Source organism: Lipotes vexillifer, unplaced genomic scaffold, assembly GCF_000442215.2.
Source record: "Lipotes vexillifer unplaced genomic scaffold, Lipotes_vexillifer_v1.1 scaffold1042, whole genome shotgun sequence".
Taxonomy (NCBI): Eukaryota; Metazoa; Chordata; class Mammalia; order Artiodactyla; family Lipotidae; genus Lipotes; species Lipotes vexillifer.
Genome location: NW_006777400.1, coordinates 86553 through 102853, shown reverse-complemented (window position 1 = coordinate 102853; position 16301 = coordinate 86553). Strand labels below are relative to the sequence as shown.

The 16301-nt window shown below is 36.4% G+C and overlaps 1 protein-coding gene across 2 annotated transcripts in view; it reads right to left on the bottom strand.

Moving 5' to 3' along the window:
* LRCH2 (leucine rich repeats and calponin homology domain containing 2) overlaps positions 1 to 16301 on the bottom strand; it is a 102440-nt gene that overhangs the window by 84971 nt on the left and 1168 nt on the right. The gene's annotated exons all lie outside the window — the stretch shown is intronic.

Genomic DNA, 16301 nt, shown 5'->3' with positions numbered 1-16301 from the left:
AAAAAAAAAAAAAAAAAAAAAAAAGATTTGTTCATTTCATTATATGTAAACTTTACATCAAAAGAAAAAATAGGGCTTCCCTGGTGGCGCAGTGGTTGACAGTCCGCCTGCTGATGCAGGGGACGCGGGTTTGTGCCCTGGTCTGGGAGGGTCCCGCATGCCGCGGAGAGGCTGGGCCCGTGGGCCATGGCCGCTGGGCCTGCGCGTCCGGAGCCTGTGCTCCGCAGTGGGAGAGGCCACAACAGGGAGAGGCCCGCGTACCGAAAAAAAAACAAAAATGTATTTACGGAGCAAGGATCATCCTTACTTGAGCTATTTAACAAGGCACTAAATATTGGATGCTGAAATTAAAAGCAAGTTACAGTAAACTAATTACAAAGAAATGACAAATTCCACAAACCAGGCCAAAGAAAACCCCATTAGTATATCTTAAATGTTCAAGTGGCTCCTACATAGCAGCACACTGGCAGCTACCAATAAGACCAAATGGATTCAGACAGTTTATTACTAACACAGACAGAGAAAGCATGATCTGTATGGTGCCAGTTCCCCATGTCCCTAGTCCCACAGGACAAAATCAAACTGGAGGGAAGGACCAAATAACAGACAACATACACAGAGGGTTGCTCTGTCATGGAGGAGCCAACTCTAGACTGCAGCTTTGCAATTTTATACTCACAACTGTATCTGAAAGAATGTCCCATGTCTCACCAGAATGAGGGAAGGAGATAATAAACGGCCTTGAGGCAGCCTCCCACAAGATAGGGAGGTGGACACAAAATGACCTTATGTCATCTATCTTGCCATGTACCAGGGAGGATCAGAGAGTCTTTCCCCAAGATTTGAGTCAGACTGTGGTTCAGCCTTGCCTATGTGGAGATGCGCAAGATCACCAAGATACCATGGCAAAGCCATTCCTCTACTTTATAGTCACACAAATAGAATAAGAAGTCAGTACATAAAATTATCATGCTCCTTCCCATAATTTTAAGTTTAGAAATTTGACAAGCATTTACTATCAACTGTTGCAGAGAGACACTGCAGTCAACCAAACACTATAGGGTATTTTTGTATAGAAAGTGTTATCTGCCCTCAAAGAGTTTAAACTCCTCTTGAGGGAAGCAATGTAAAGCTAAGAGCACAACTGCACCTGGCTATGTACTGATATTAAATAGTAACTTAAACAACTAACAATAGAGGAATGATTAAATAAAATATGGTGCATACATACAATAGACCAATTAGAAAGTCGTTAAAAATCGTGTTATAAAACATTTTTCTTCAGTGGAACAGTAGCATAAATAAAACTCTCAGAAAGAACAATTTGGAAGAAAAGTATACAACAGACTATAATGGAAAGACTTTTAAGGCAACAACATTACATAAATTAATGTTGAGAAAACATTCAGTCATGAGTTGATGAGGTTTTTTACAAGAGAAGCAGTGAAAATATATACAGCAATTATTTCTGAGAGCTTATGGCAAATGGAGGACAGCAGACCAATGTAAGAAGAGAAAAGTAGACCAAGACACATGAAAATAATTTTAAACAATTTAGAGCTATACTACTGGAAAATCTGCTAAACCCAAGCACAAAACAGGCATTCATCTCACAATTTTTCCTGGACTTCATCTACAAATATGATTTTCAAGATGGGATTGGTTAAAACAACAGATTAATCCTCAAAACATTTTATAATACTTTTAATGCCAAACATGTTATTTAATGTCATAAACATTACTTACAAATCAATTTTATTAGTTAACCTAAATATTTAAAAGCAGTCAACTATTCTAAAATAAAAACATATTCAGTGATACAATATAACAATATATAAAAACTATAGCTAATTTGCAACTGTTAAAGTTTAATAATCATATCTCTGCTTATGAAGCAATTAATAAGCTGTTATTTCTTTTTGCTTTCTGATAGCTTTTCTTTTTTTAAATAATATAACAAAACAATAAAAACAAAAATCAGAGAGACAGTAAGAAGTCCAATCTGACTGAAGAACAGGTACATACATGAGAAGTATTTGGAAAACATAGTGGAAAAGGAAAGAGACAAACTGTGGAGGGACCTGAAAAGGCACCCAGGGTAAGAAGCAGGCTAAATTGAACAAATGTGCTAAACATCTAATGTGTACCTACCACACACTATACTAAATGTTGGAGTGGCAACAAAGCAACTATACTCAAAAACCTCCAAAATCAATAAAAAGAGAAATGTAAACAAATACCATATTTCTTTGATTTTACAATGCATATTTTCGTCTAATGTTAACATTTCTAAAATCCATGTATGTGCTTATTGTGGAAAAGTTATTAAATTGATGATGAATGTTACAATAGGGGAAATATATTAATTGCAATAAAGGATCACAGCAGCTACATTAGAGGGATAGAGTAATCCCTATATGTAGAGGATGCAGGAAAGGGAAAAGGTAATAAAGAAAGGCCTGATCTTGGATACAAAAGATCAACAGGAGTTCACAAGGCAGAAAAGAGGGAGAAGGACATCAACAGTAAGGGCAAAAATAACATGAAAACATGGAATAGCATGATACTTTCAAGGAACAGCATGGAATTTGGCAGGCTGGAATGTAGAGTTTTGGGACACTATGAGACTAAACTGAAAAGCAGGTAGGCCAGGAATGCAAGAAGGATATAACAGCTAAAAGCCTATCAATGTAATATACCATATTAATGCAATAAAAGACAAAAAACCAGATATAAAAAGGAATTTCTTCAACCTGAAAAAGGGCATCTATGAAAAAAACCAGAGCTAATATCATATTTAATGGTGAAAGACTGAATGCATTCCTCCTAAATTCAGGAATAAGACAAGAATGTCCACTCTCACCATATCCACTCAACACTGTACTAGAAGTTCTAGCCAGGATGATTAGGCAAGAAACTGAAATAAAAGGCATCCAGATTCGAAAGGAAGAAGTATAACTATCTCTATTTGCAGATGACATGATCGTATATACAGAAAATGCTAATGAATCCATTAAAAAACTATTAGAATGAAGAAACAAGTTCAGCAAGGTTGCAAAATAAAAGACCACTATGTAAAAGTCAATTATAGGGACTTCCCTGGTGGTCCAGTGGTAAAGAATCTGCCTTCCAATGCAGGGGACGCAGGTTCAATCCCTGGTCAGGGAACTAAGATCCCACATGCTGTGGGGCAACTAAGCCTGCGTGCCACAACTACTGAGCTTGCGTGCCTCAACTAGACAGCCTGCATGCCGCAAAGTACAGAGCCCATGCATTCTGGAGCCCACGACACAACTAGAGAAGAGGAAACCCACACGCCACAACTAGAGAGAAGCCTGTGTGCTGCAACAAAGAGCCTGTGCACCGCAATGAGCACCACAATGAAAGATCCCACGTGCCACAATGAAGATCCCACATGCCACAACGAACACCTGACACAGCCAACTAAATAAATAGATAAATAAAAATACTAAAAATAATAATAATAAATAAAGTCTACTAAAAAAAGTCAATTATATTTGGGTCCAGTGGTTAGGACTCCATACTTTCACTGCCTAGGGCCCAGGTTCAATTCCTGGTCGGGGAACTAAGATCCCACAAGCCACGTGGTACAGCCACACACACAAAAAAAACGTATTTCAATAAACTAGCAATGAATATCCCAAAAACGAAATTAAGAAAAAATTCTATTTTTTTCTATATGATAGTATGTCAGAAAATAAAGACTGAGGAAAACAACAAAATATTATTGAAAGAAACTAAAGATACAAATAAATCAAAAGACATCCCATATTCATGGACTGGAAAACTAAATATTGTTAAGATGGTAAAATTTCCCCAAATTGACCTACAGATTCAACACGACCCCTATCAAAATCCCAAACTGCATTTTCTGAAGAAATTGACAAGCTGATCCTAAAATTCATAGTGGTCTCGAAATAGCCAAAGCAATCTTGAAAAAGAACAATGTTGGAAGAAGACTTACACCTCCTGATTACAAAACTTAATACAGAGCTACAGAAATCAAGATAGAGTGGTACCAGGATAAGAACAGATATACAGGGCTTCCCTGGTGGCGCAGTGGTTGAGAGTCTGCCTGCTGATGCAGGGGACACGGGTTCGTGTCCCGGTCCGGGAAGATCCCACATGCTGTGGAGCAGCTAGGCCCGTGAGCCATGGCCGCTGAGCTTGCGCGTCCGGAGCCTGTGCTCCACAACGGGAAAGGCCACACAGTGAGAGGGCCACGTACCGCAAAAAAAAAAAAAAAAAAAAGAACAGATATACAGATCAATGGAATAGAATTGAGAGTCCAGAAATAAACATTCACATTTATGGTAAGTTGATTTTCGACAAGGGTAACAAGAAAACTGGATGAGGAAAGAAAGGTATTTTCCAGAAATGGTGCTGGGACAACTAGATATACATACGCAAAAGAACAAAGTTGGACCCTGATCTCATACCATACACAAAGAACTCAAGATGGACAGATAGCCAAGAGGCACATGAAAAGATGTTCAACGTCACTAATTATTAGAGAAAGGCAAATCAAAACTATAATGAGGTATCACCTCACACCAGTCAGAATGGCCATCATCAAAAAATCTATAAACAACAAATGCTGGAGAGGGTGTGGAGAAAAGGGAACCCTCTTGCACGGTTGGTGGGAATGTAAATTGGCAAAGCCACTATGGATAACAGTATGGAGGTTCATTAAAAAACTAAAAACAGAACTACCATACGACCCAGCAATCCCACTCCTGTGCATATATCCAGAGAAAACCGTAATTCAAAAGGATACATGCATCCCAGTGTTCATTGCAGCACTACTTGCAATAGCCAGGACATGGAAGCAACCTAAATGTCCATCAATGGAGGAATGGATAAAGAAGATGTGGTATATATATATATATATATATACCATGGAATATTATTCATCCATAAAAAAGAATGAAATAATGCCATCTGTAGCAACATAGAGGGACCTAGAGATTGTTATACTGAGTGAGCTAAGTCAGACAAAGACAAATATCATATGATATCGCTTATATGTGGAATCTAAAAAAATGATACAAATGAAACTATTTACAAAACAGAAAGAGTCACAGATGTAGAAAACCAACTTATGGTTACCAAGGGGAAAGGGGGGAGATAAACTGGGGGATTGGGATTGACATATACACACTACTACATATAAAAGATAACTAATAAGAACCTACTGTATAGCACAGGGAACTCTATTAGGTGCTCTGTAATGACCTATATGGGAATGGAGTCTAGAAGAGAGTGGATATATGTATATGCATGGCTGATTCAGTTTGCTGTACAACAGAAACTAACACAACGTTGTAAATCAACTATACTCCAATAAAAAAATTAATTTAAAAGAAAAGTACCGGGTTTCCCTGGTGGTGCAGTGGTTTAGAGTCTGCCTGCCGATGCAGGGGACGCGGGTTCGTGCCCTGGTCCGGGAAGATCCCGCATGACACGGAGCGGCTGGGCCCGTGAGCCATGGCCACTGAGCCTGTGCGTCCGGAGCCTGTGCTCCGCAACGGGAGAGGCCACAACAGTGAGAGGCCCGCGTACCGAAAAAAAAAAAAAGTACCAACACACCTGAGGGGTAAAATACAGTATTTACTGGTAAAAAAAAAAAGTTATAATTGAAAAACAAAAGAACTCAAGATGGATAATATGTCTAATGTAAGTGCTAAAACTATAAAACCAAAAGAAAACAAAAGAGTAAATCTTCATAACCCTGGGTTAGGCAATGGCTCCTTAGATATGACACAGAAAGCACAAGCAACATAAGAAAAAAACAGATAAAATGGGCTTCATCAAAATTTTCAAATTTTGTGTTTCAAAGCAGACGACCCACAGACTAGGAAAGAAATATTTGCAAGCTATATACTTGGGTAAGGGTTTTATGTACAGAAAAAAAAGAAAAAAAAAACTCTTATAACTCAGTAATAAGGAAAAGACAACCCAATTAGAAAATGGACAATCTAAACAGACATTTCCTTAGGAAGATATACAAATGGACAATAAACACATGAAAGGAGGTCAACATCATTAGTCATTCGCAAAATGCAAATCAAAACCATAACTAGATTATACTTCACACTTACTAGGATGACTGTAAACAAAAATACAGATAGCAACAAGTGTTGTTGAAAATATGAAGAAACTGGAATCCTCATACACTGCTACTGGAAATGTAATATGGTGCAGCCACTTTGGAAAACAATTTAGCATTTCCTCAAAATGTCAAACATAGAATTAACATATGATCCAGCAATTCTACTCCTACATATATAAGAGAAGTGAAAGCATACATCTACACAACTTTTACATAATGTTCATAGCAATATTATTTATAATAACCAAAGAATGGAAACAATCCAACTGTCCATCAACTGATGAATGGACAAACAAAATGTACAACAGAATATTATTCAGATATAAAATGGAAAGAAGTACTGATATATGCTACAACATAAATGAACTTTAAAACATGATAAACGAAAGAAGACTATCACAAAGGGCCACATATTGTACAAATCTATTTATATAAAATGTTCAGAATCAACAAATTTATAAACACAAAAAGTAAGTGAGAGGCTGCCTAGGTCTAGATCGGTGGCGGGGTTGGGGGATATGCTAATGGGTATGGGGTTTCTTTTTGAAGTGATAAAAATATCCCAAAATTAGACTGCAGTGATGAGTGTACAACTAACAACCAATAAACTATATACTTTAAATGAGTGAATTTTTGGCATGTGAATTATATCTCAGTAAAATGTTAAAAAGAAAAGAAGTAGGCAGGGATATATCTGGAAAAAGATGGTCCATGTACTAAAACACAAAATAGGACCTCTACCTCACACTATACATAAAAATCAATTCCACATTGATGAGGAACTGAAACACCCAAAACAAACCTTTAAAACCTTTAGTAAAAAACATACATGAATATATTTTACACATTCTTAAACAAGACACAAAAAATAGTGACTATAAAAGACTGATAAATTTGACTGTATTAAAATGTAGAACATTTGTTCAGCAAATGACTCCTTAAAAAGCAAAAAAGACAAGTTATAAACTAGGAGAAAATACAATATACAAAACTGACAAGTGATTAGTATAGTATTAGTATTTGGGGCAAAATAAATTATTTCACAGTACAGGAAACACATATGGCCAAGTAGGTAAGGCATTTGAAGATATGTTAATGAAACTGGTGATCAGGGAAATACAAACCAAGAAAGGTATCGCCTCGAACCAGTCAGAATGGCCATCATCAAAAAGTCTACAAGCAATAAATGTTGGAGAGGGTGTGGAGAAAATGGAGCCCTCTTGCACTGTTGGTGGGAATGTAAACTGATACATCCACTATGGAGAACAGTATGGAGGTTCCTTAAGAAACTAAAAACAGAACTACCATATGACCCAGCAATCCCACTACTGGGCATATACCCTAAGAAAACCATAATTCAAAAAGAGTCATGTACCACAATGTTCACTGCAGCTCTATTTACAGTAGCCAGGACATGGAAGCAACCTAAGTGTCCATCAACAGATGAATGGATAAAGATGTATATACAATGGAATATTACTCAGCCTTAAAAAAGAATGAAATAATGCCATTTGCAGCCACATGAATGGACCTAGATTATCATACTAAATGAAGTAAATTAGACAGAGAAAGACAAATGTTATATGATATCATTTATATGTGGAATCTTTAAAAAATGACACAAATGACCTTATTTACAAAACAGAAACAGACTCACAGATATAGAAGACAAACTTATGGTTACCAAAGGAGAAAGGAGGGGGGAGGGATAAATTAGGAGTTTGGGATTAACAGATACTATATATGAAATAGATAAACAACAAGGACTTACTGTATAGCACTGGGAACTATATTCAATATCTTGTAATAACCTATAATGGAAAAGAATCTGAAAAAAATATACATATACACACACATACACACATATATATAAATAACTGAGTCACTTTGCGGTACACCTGAAACTAACACAGCATTGTAAATCAACTACACTTCAATAAAAAAAATAGTTTCATACTATAAAAAAAAAAAGACTTCATTGAACTACCATTTTAAACTCGTTTGGGGGAATTCCCTAGCAGTCCAGTGGTTAGGATTCCACGCTTCCACTGCAGGGGGTGCGGGTTCGATTCCTGGTCAGGCAACTAAGATCTCGCATGCTTCAGTGCAGCCAAAAAAATTAAAAATAATAAACTCGTTTGGCCAAAATGTTTAAATCTGACAATACTATGTGTTGGAGGAGATACAAATTCATAGGATCTCTTACAGAGGTTGATGGAAAGGTAAGCTGTAAACCAGTTGGCGTTATCTCCTTAATTTGAACATTAACATACCATACAATCCAGCTATTCCACTCCCAAGAATAAACACAAGAGAAATTCTTGCACGTGCACAACAGAAGACATGTATAATAATGCTTATGGCAGCACTGTTCACAAGAGCAAAAATATGTTAACAACCCAAATGGCCACCAGTGAGACAGTGGATAAACTATACTATAGTCACACAATGAAAGATAATGGAGCCACCAAAAAGAATGAACTACAGCGACTTCCCTGGAGGAGCAGTGGTTAAGAATCCGCCTGCCAATGCAGGGGACACAGGTTCAAGCCCTGGTCCGGGAAGATGCGACATGCCGCGGAGCAACTTAAGCCCGTGTGCCACAACTACTGAAGCCTGCACGCCTAGAGACCGTGCTCCACAACAAGAGAAGCCATCGCAATGAGAAGCCCACACACCGCAACGAAGAGTAGCCCCCACTCGCCACAACCAGAGAAAAGCCTGTGTGCGGCAACGAAGACCCAACGCAGCCATAAATAAAATAAATAAATATATAATTTTAAAAAATAGAATGAACTACAGCTTCATACAACAATTTGGATGAATCTGAGCAACTTAATATTAAGTAATATAATATAAAAATTACCAGTTATATAAAGCAGAGTTATGTATTAGCTTTTTCACATTTTTGTAAAGTTCAAAACAAGGAATAAGCAATGTATTATTAAGGAGCTGGCTTACTGGATCGAAGGTGTTTTAGTAGCAACAAGTGACAATCAGATTTGCATATTAGAGTGCTCCAGCTACAGTGTGAAAGACTAACTGGACTTGAAGCAAACTGAACATGAGGCAGAGAGATCATTTGGGAAAAATGTTGATAGGTCCAGTTAAAGGTGAGGAGAGGAGAACCTGAACAACAACAATGGCAGTGAGAATAGACAGGAAGGAAACAGATCTGAAAGCTATTCAGAGTTATTATCAAGAGGCCTTAGGTCCTAACCAGATATAGAGGGTGAGGGACAGTGAAGAGTCAAGAATAATTCCCAACTTTCTGGTCTGGGAGATCAGGGGGCCTAGGGTCAATAACAAAAGTTGATCTTTTTTTGACATTTTGAGTTTGAAGAGACTCTAGGACGTCAATATTCATATAGTATCCTCTTTTTATGATTAAGTATAAAATCTGATCCTTCCCCCTTCAAAGCCCATCCTCCATCTCCATTATAAAGCCCCCTCTGATGTTCTACCAACACAATCATGTCACCGCTCCCTCTTCAAACTTGCACATCACTCTGTTTTCACTTAAGACATTTATCTTACTCTAGCCCAGCACTGCTCAATCTCAATCACCACTGACATTTTGGACCAGGTAACTCTTTGTTGTGTGGGCAGTCTTGTTCATTGTAGGATGCTTAGCAGCATCCCTGGCTTCTACCCACTAGATATCAGTAGTATCCCCAAGTTGTGACAGTCAAAAATGTCCCCGAACATTACCAAATATCTCCTGGGGGCAAGTTCCCCCACTCCTTGAAACCTTGATCTAGACTATATAATAGATACATGAGTACTTATTTTATACCACTAGGAAATCATAAGTTCCTTAAAGGCAGCAACTTTATCACCCTGTCCATTTACATAAAATAGATATGACAAATCCATTCTTACATACTAATCAAGGTAAATTAAGGAGATAGCTATGTTCAATTTACTATTTTTAATGTATAAATATCTTTAAAACTAATTGATTTCTCATTGACACAGACATCCCCAACCAATTAGCTCAAAGTATTAAGAATTTATATATTGTAATTACTTTTTTAAAGAGGGGAAAATTTCTATGCTGTACATTCTAGAGTCTCTCAGGGACATAATAATGTAGAGAAGTCATTTTTGAATGAAATCCAGATACACAAATGCTCTAGAACTGGTTGGTCTCAATAGAGTTCAAATAAAATTTTATGGCACAGTTATTTTATTTCTGTTTCTTGTCACCTTGAATCCCTAATATTATACATAAAATTCCACTGAAAGGAACTTAAACAATTAATTTAAAAGTGACAACAATCTCTGTCACAAATTATAAGAGTACACAGATTAACAACGTCCACAAATAGGGAAGAACTTACTTTCTTATTTGGAAAAAAAACTTTAAAAAAATTTTGGGGTCAAAAAATATATGAGACAATATCCATTGTTTAATTATCCATTACAGTCCATTGACTGGTATTCTGTAAGTGGAATGCTATCAATTTATAATTTATTTGAAACAGGAGAAATGTAAAGATTTAAAGTTAGACCTTTAGCAGACTGAATACACTAGTTTAAAGTGAAACTAAACACAAATTTAAATTATTGTTATAAAACTCACTTGCACAGTTTTCTTTTATTACATTAAATGGTTCCCTGGAGTATAAGGTATTTCTTCCTATAAAAGGGAAGCAGAGAAAACTTTCTGAAACTTTTCAGAAAACTGATTACAAGAGTGTTACAATGTTTCAAGAACTACCTAAATACACACAAAGTGTAGAGAAAAGAAAAAGGTTTCCCCTTCTACATCATGATGATGAACAGCCTCTGTACGATGGGGGTGGGCATCATACAGTTTAAGTATCCCTTAGAGTGTACTACTGGGATAGGCTAGGAGAGTGATATGCCCTTTTGCAAAGTTTCACTGTATGCCTTGGAACTTAAATATCACCTCGCAGGAAATCAATATGCTCTAAGTATTCAATTACTTTTATTTGTGAAGTGTCCTTAATATCATCTCTCATGCTGTCAATGAGGTTCTGGATCTTGTACATCTTTATGCTTTTGATGATAAATAAATGCTTCAGAGTTTATGTTACAAATAATCTAAATCAAAATATTAAATTTTAAACTTAATCAAGTGTCACTATAACCCCAATTCAAAAATATCCCAATCAACCATTTCTGTTCTTTTACTTGTCATGCAGTATACATAATTTTTTTCAGAAAACATCATCGTAAGCTCATATTGTTCAAAAGCAACTAATTTAGCTGCTTAACACAGTCCTAATTCTAAACTATGGCTTACTCTCCATAATGACTCCTTAAAGCATTTTGCTCTATTGAGTACTTATTCCTATGCTTGTAACTTTGTTCTCCCAGATGACACTGCCTCACTTAAGATTAAAATTTAAGACAATAATGTCCCCAGACATCTACCTTCCCCTTCACCTTAGCAAAAGTCAGGTAACTCCTCCCTTCCATCGCTAACAACTTTCCACCCACTCCATGAAGATCCCCCCTCCCCCTCTTGCATTTTAACACTGAACTCTCTACTAGTTCCCTCCTTTCAGCCTCCAAGTATGTTTGAGAAAATATAGAGGGAACCTGCAGTTAACATCTGCCCTTAACATGCAATGCCATTCTCAACTCCGTATCAGTGCAATTTCTCCCCTGACAGTCTGCAACTGTCCCTCCTGCTTAATCATAACTTGATCCCATACTGATCATTTACCTCAAGATTCAGCTATATCTAACTCTATAGGAAACTTTCTCAAACTAACTTAACCCCCAATAAAATTGAGCCTTATGCCCCCAGTTCCATATCACTTAATTGTACAGTTTATTAAAACATACAATTTTGAACATTATATATTATAACTCTCTTCTAATTGTTACATATATTACTGTACACATTCACCTAGTTTGTAAACCCTTCGAGGATCATGTTTCCAAAGTTAGAGTTCAATAAAAGCTTGCTTAATGAATCTATTCTAAAACCAACAGAGGGGCATGAAGACAAGCTACGCAAATACCATGCACAAAATAAAACACACTGCACCACAAACAAAAACTATATAATCTATGAAACTAAATAAGCATTCATCTTTCAGATTAAATAACTTATTTATTAGCACAGTGTTTATTTTAATAGTAGCTTTGTTATAAGAAGAGAAAGTGTTGCAATGGAAATAACACTGGAATAGTGCTAGAGTTGGAAAACCTAGCCTCTGACCCACACTCTGCCATACACTAGCCATTTAACTTCCGGCAAATCACTTAACCTCTCTCAACAACAAAGAGTAATTACTATGCACTCTACAAAGCTCAAAGGGTTATTATTAGGATACAATAGGGTAATATATATTAAAGTGCTCAGAATTTATAAAGAGCTGTATAAATGGTATTATTTTAATGATAAACGTACCCTCCAATTTAAGATAACATTTTATTTTAAAGTGTGAACTTGCAAAAGAAAGAAATTAAGGGGCAACTATTTATGCTATAGAAGAATTCATCACTGAATAAAATAAATCACTTCAAGGTTCAGCAATTCAAATTCAATCTGAAGCAATTAAAATATGAGTCAACCATCAAAAGTGTCCTTCACATTCAATTTTTCAGTTAAGATATTTATTACATAAAGCAAGGCAGATATTTGAATCAGGCCACAAAATCACAAGGTTATTCCACTGAATGCACTAAGATGGCCTTCACCTATGTTACAAAATCAGATGCTGCACAGTTTAACTGGCTCCATTTTACAAGCTGATACAATGCACCATGCCCCACAGTTGAAGAGGTGAACCAGCACATGTAGGAAATACTAGAGTTGACTCCAGGTTTACAGGAAAACACGTGATTAACCAGGACACAGCACAATCTGATGTATGTAAAGAATTCCTAAATCTGTTTCACAGACCTATTGTTTATGGACATAAAGAAGTATGAAGAAGCAGAAGGAGCAGCTGCAAGTAGACAGACTTATTTGTAGCACTGGTGACAAAGTCAAATATGAAAAGTTTCAGGATTTGTTTGGGTAGCCATTAAAATCATTTCCAAGCTCTCTTAAAGTCAACAAATTATCACAGTATCCAGACAGACTTTTTAAAGTTCTAGGCAATTTCCCTTTGTCTTGCCAAATCTACCCATAGACCAGCAAAGATAAGACATTACAACCAGAGTTAGCTACTTTCCTGAAATGGGTAACCAACTTTCTGATCCCTATTTTTATGTTTTTATATGGGTGAGGATTTTAATCAAGAAGTATCTGGAGGGACTTCCCTGGCCGTCCAGTGGTTAAGACTCCACGGGAACTAAGATCCCACATGCCGCGTGGCCAAAAAAAAAAAAAAAAGTATCTGCAAGGCATATCAATTCAAAAAAGGTCCCGAGCACAAACCACCAAATGGAGATTCAAGTAAATTGGCAAACTCTCCCTTTTAAATGTTAATCACCTGGAAAGGCTGCCATAATTATTTAGCGTTGAGCTCCATCCCAGCAAAGGAAGAGTGAGGCTGAAGACGGAAAAAGAAATGAGGAGGGTGGCAGGAGGGAGGGGACAGGTGAAGAAAAACAGACACCAGAAATGCAAAGAGAAATAAAAAGGTACCAAAGATAAACTTTGCCATCAGCAACCTATTATCCACTTTCCCTCACAGGAAGACTATTAATAGACAAAACAAGATTTTGCTGCTACATATTCTAGGGGCATTATTTTCTTAACGCAAATTTATCCAACAGTAGGGAACTGGAGAAATTATAGTTTCCTGGTAAGTTTCTAGTCACTACAGACATAATATGATGAAAAAAATGGGTCTGCTTTACTCAAGTCTATCAAAAAGAATACTGAACTAGAACTTGAACACTTGGTTCCTAGCTTTGGTTTTGACCCTCTTGACAAGTAGCTTTAGGTTAGTCACCAAACTTTTATCAATGTTCCCATTCACTCAAACAATAAATATATCTTGAGTGCCTAAAAAATGAGCTATTTTAGAGTTTCCCAACCCTGACTGCACATTAGAATCACCTGGGAATTCTTAAAAAACAAAACAAACCAACAAACAAAAAAAAAAAACCCTCTCTTTGCCCCTGAGACTGATTAAATTGGTCTAGGGTGGGGCCCAGGCATAGGTTTAAAAAAAAAACCACACTCCCTTGTGATTTTAACATGCAGGCAAGGTGGTAAACCACAGGTCTATTTCATCTTATGTATATGTAAGGAACAGCAAAATAATGTGAAAAGCCCTCTCCCTTCCTTTGAAATTTATCAATTTCCCCTTCTAATCCAATTTTGTTTCAACCTAGGTTCTCACCACCTCACACCTAGATTAACAAATAGCTTTCTACCTATTTTCCCTTCTTCCAATCTCTTCCCAACCCAATAAACCACTGCTGTCTAATCAATTTGGTACTGAAACAGTATCCCACTGAGAGTCATTTTAAGTATAACAATATCAACAAACAACTGTTTTCATCAAGCAGAGAATATACTGTATATACATATTTGTATGTCTGTATGTATATGTGTATGTATGTACGGTATGTATGTATAAACTCAAACGTGCTCTGCTTGTCTTCAGTTCCATTTATATATAATGGATACTAGTCTCTTTACATATAAGATTATTGTCCCTAACTAGTTCATGGCTGAATTTGGTCAAAAATGAATGGCAAATGAGTCACCCACAGATTTCTCATTTAAATTTTGAAGTGTTCCCACAAGGAACATATATTCAATTTTTAAAAAAGTAAAATGCGGTGGAATTATCTCAAAAAGTCCTCTGTTACTGTAGGCACTGATAAAGTTTATGATGAATGAATTTTACTAAGAACAAATATGGTTCTGGTTTGTGTTAAAACTTGCCTCAGAAAACAAACTGAAGCCTTAAAAGCCAGTGGTTATAACCACATAAGATGATATTCATATTTATGAAAAATATTATTAAGTACAATATAAGCAATATATAATGAGAAAACTGAACAAGTATATGACTCTCTCCCTGCCTTTAAGGAGCTCTCCATCTTCTCAGGGAAAGCAAAACATAAAAAGAAAATAAAGCCAGCACTAGCAGGTAAGTGGTAAAGACTATAAGTACCACAGGAATTCAAAGAAACAGGAGACTACTGTGGACTAAGGGAGTTGGAGACAGCATCTTGGAAAAGCTGGAGCTTGAACAAAATTAAATAGGTGGAGAAAAGAAGGAAATCTCGTGCATGTGGATGACCTTCTACAAAGATAAGGCAAAAATTCATAAACTATATTTGAGGGACAGAGAGCTGACCTAGTTGGAACAGAGGGTTCTATGAAGGAGCATTTGAAGAGTTAAGGTTGCAATAATAAATTGGAGCCAGGCAGTGAAAGCCCTGAATGCCAAGAGAGGATGCTTCAACTTTGTCCTGTAGATAAAGAAATCTTTTATAGGTAACAAGCAAAACAACATATCTCTATAATGATGCAGCCTGAAACCATTTTTCTTCATGTCTTTGAAGAACATACCAAGTAGTATAATATCTTGCCAACATATCATGAATATGTGAACATATTGTTTGTTCAGAGTGAAGGAGTAAATACTCAAACATGCTTTCCAAAATACAAAATCACTGATCAATTACACATTTCTAGTTCTTAGGATAATTCCTAAGAGAATAATTGGGTAGAAGGCTTCAACTTTAGGTTTTCCTTCTCTCCCCAACCTCATCCGAACACACACCTTGATTTAATATCTAGAAACGTAATACAATGAGACAGTGTTATTCTGAAAATAAGAGGGCTTTTATTACTTCTCATTATGAGTGAATTTACTTACTATATTGCTTCAAAATCACTAAATCTATTAAAATCAATCTGTCCATGATTTCTTTCAGCAAAGCAAATAAAAACAGGCACATAAATAACAAATTTAAAGATTATGAAAAGTAAAAAATCCTTCATCAAACCAAAACACACCTAAAATAATCGGCATTGGCTTATAAGGCAGAGGGGAAATAGAGTGTGTTCATAACAAAAAATGCCATCCACAACAAAGAGTACCAGAGTATATGAAGAACATTACAATAGCCAATTTCTTTTCCAAAATGATAAACCATTAACCCACAACTCCAAGAAGAATGGTGTTAATTTTGTTTCTCAAAAATGCCCTTAAAATTTCTGGTTATGTCTGCAATAAAAATTAAGACTCCAACATAACTCAAAACAAGGACT